Source organism: Mustela lutreola, chromosome 6, assembly GCF_030435805.1.
Source record: "Mustela lutreola isolate mMusLut2 chromosome 6, mMusLut2.pri, whole genome shotgun sequence".
Lineage (NCBI taxonomy): Eukaryota > Metazoa > Chordata > Mammalia > Carnivora > Mustelidae > Mustela > Mustela lutreola.
Window position 1 is genome coordinate 124,880,671 of NC_081295.1, and position 3,225 is coordinate 124,883,895.

General features: G+C 54.6%; 1 pseudogene; it reads right to left on the reverse strand.

The window, feature by feature from the left end:
• Window positions 1-2,851: 2,851 nt before the first annotated feature.
• LOC131835008 (5S ribosomal RNA) lies at window positions 2,852-2,972 on the reverse strand (annotated as a pseudogene).
• Window positions 2,973-3,225: the final 253 nt, after the last annotated feature.

The window sequence follows — 3,225 nt, forward strand, 5'->3', positions numbered from 1 at the left end:
GGGAGATACCGGCTAAGGAACTGGACACAACTCTAGATAGGATAACTAGGAATCAAGAAGGATAGGTAGGTAACGTTAAAACAAATAAAATCCGTGCACAGAAATATCCCAAGGAGAAAACCATCAGCCAAGAGACACATGAAAAGGTTTCTAAAATCCTCAGTGATCCCACAAGAGCAAAGGAAAACAGAGTGTGTTAGTGTGAACCCAGAGGAGGCAGACCCCAAAGAGTGTTGCTTCATCCAACGGATTGAATCATGAAAAACGGATTTAATCATGGAGTGGTGCTCCTGGGTGGCTGCTTTCTGCTGGGGTCCTGATGCCAGGGTCTTGGGATCAAGCCTGGGGCTCTCTGCTCAGCAGGAAGCCTGCTTCTCCCTCTCCCACTTCCACTGCTTGGACTCCCTCTCCAATTGGGCTCCCTCTGTCACTGTCTCTGTCTTTCTGTCAAATGTCAATCAAGCAATTCCTTCCATTCAAGAAGTAAAAATCAAATGTTGATGCAGGGGGTCCTCAAGAACGACAAGAATATGGAGGGTTGTTTGATGTTTTTTTTTAAGGTTTTCTTTCTTCCTTTGACAGAGAGTAGAAGGAAAGAGAGAGACACGCAGAGAGAGAGAGGGGCAAACAGGCTCCCTGCTAAGGAAAGAGCCAGATGCAGGGCAGGGTCCACAGGCTGGTGCCTAGCCAAGAGCAGCATGAAGCCCTGCAGCAGCTCCACCAGTCCCATGGGGATCTCCTTGCAGGTCTTGCCTGTCCCTTCCCCGCAGGGGGCGCCTGGGCGCCGCCCTCGCCTCCTCCCTGGATCTGCAGCCCCGCGCCTCCGCCCCCGCCGCAAGCCCCCGCCGCAAGCGCGGTCAGAGAGCACTGGAGGTGCTCCTGGAGGTTTGCGCCAAGGCTCCCAGGGCTCAGCTGCTCCCTGTGGTGGTGGCGGTGGCGGAGACGGTGGTGGCGGTGGCGACCGCGGGAGAGGGAGCCTGGCCCTGGAGGGCGGGCAGCATCCCGGTCACCTCCCGCTGGCCCCGTGGCCGGTTGCTTCTCTTCCCACCCCTCCCAATCTCAACCATTGTTCATTTCTGTGAAGTGTTTTCCTAGTGTTTTTTAGGGCAAGAGCACTCTTGAGTAGGGGAGGGGGGAAGGGCAGAACCCAAAGAGAGACCTAGCGGACTCTGCTCTGAGCCCAGAGCTTGCCTTAGGGCTCACTCTCAAGAGCCCCAGATCACCACCAGAGCCAGAACCAAGAGTTGGGCACTTGACTGAGGGTGCCGACCATGTGCTCCACAGCTGTTGTTGACCAATTTCTGGAGACGGGCACCTGCGTGGCTTTGTTAGTTCCGCCACTGCCTTGGGCTCAGGTCATGACCCCGGACTGGCAGGATCTCGTCCCGCCTCGGGCTCCCAGTTCCTTGGGGAGTCAGCTTCTCCCACTGACCTTCTCCTCTCTCATACTCTCTCTCACTCATTCTCTCTCAAGGAAAGAAAGACAAGCTTTCCACTAATTAGTCTTGAGCCTTCTTTGATGGGCTTGAATGTGGTTGATCTCCATGAGTTTTCTCATTGCATGCAGACACCTTGAGGATAGCCATGTCTTTCTAAAAGAATCCTTTGTTGTTCTGAAATGTCTTCTGTCTCTGTTCATTGATTGGGTGTCTTTTCATTGTCCCTTCTCAAGACCTGGGAAAAGCAGACTTTGAGGATTCGTTTGGGTACGGTCTAGCCCGTTCCATCCTTTTTCTTTCCACTAAATCTATACTAGCCTCTGCATCCTTCTATGTAGAGTTTATTTTTCACTGACCTATTGAGGTCTTTTTTTTTTTCAATAGAATTTCAGTCATTCACTCTGAAGGTCATTGTTGAAATGTTAAAGTTGACGTCTACTACCTCGCTAGGCGTATTTTCTTTTTCCCGTCTATTCCTTCTTCCCTTTCCCTTTTGAACTGCCTTCATTTCGATGACCTGAGTCCTTTGGAGGCTACTCTCTGCCTCCTTTTACTGGCGGTCACACAGGCAGCGAGAGATTAGGAGGTAATTCTGACACTTTTTACAGTTGTTCTCCTCCTTGTTTAGGGAATCTGTAGAGTCAGCTTTCTTGGAGGGATCATTTCATCCCGCTCCGAACACATGCTCCTTACCGTGTTTCTACTGAATATTCTGACTTAGCCAGAAGAACTCTTCCCTCCAATGACCTCATGCCTTGTAGGATTCTTGGCAACCATCTGGTTCCATTGCCTTGACTCTCTGTTAGAATCTGGAGCATTTTCTTAGACTCTCACTGCTTCCTATGGAGCGAGGGCTCAAGAGGACTCCAGTGTGTATTTCCAAGAGCTTGTTTTCTACTTGACTTGCTTCTCTCAGGAACCCATGGCCTTTTCATCACTCCAGCCTTCCTGAATTCCAATCTCTCTTTCCTCACAACAGGGAGACTCCCATCATTTCCCCCACGCCCCTCTCCGCGTCTATGGCCGTGGTCCTCACCCCGGTCCCCCTTTCCCTGACTCTGGCCCCTGGGCCACCTCCAATACTGCCCCGCCCTGCCAGCAGCCCCCCAAGGCTGTCTGAGGTATGGGTGGGCTTCCTGGAGTGGAGGCGGAAATGCTGGGTTGTGGCCGGCCGCCTGTGCTGCGGGCCGCCCTTTTGGAGCTAGGGGCCCGCAATGCTGTGCCTGGGATGGCCAGGTGTCAGGGGGTCAGGGGCGTGAGGAGCCGGCCTCAGGGGCTGAGGTGTTCAGGGACTGTTGGGAGGCTGCTGCGTTGGCCAGTTCGCCGAGCGGTGGCGGCCAAGGGAGAGGGAGGGAGGCCGAAGGGGGAGATAAAAGAGGAAGGCCAAAGACAAGTGTTTGGGTGAGAAAAAAAGCCTACAGCACCCGGTATATTCCCAGGCGGAATCCCATCCAAGTACTAACCAGGCCCAATCCTGCTTAGCTTCCAATATCAGACGAGATCGGGCGCGTTAAGGGTGGTATGGCCATAGAAACCTACTGGGGCAGCTGGCCGCCCCAAGAGCCTGCTGCACACTTCCTGGGCCCTGGCGTGCCCCGTGGCTCCCCACTCCGCTTGCTCTGGGCCTGGCGTCTGCCTCCCAGCCCTCCCGCCCAGGGGCCCAGACGCCTGTGGCACCGGGGCCTCGCCAAAGTCCATCCAGGCACTCTCTCATCCCGGGACTCCCCAGCCCCGCTGCCGCATGCCTCCCCAGGTGGCAACCGGGTGTGTCATTGGGGCGCACGCA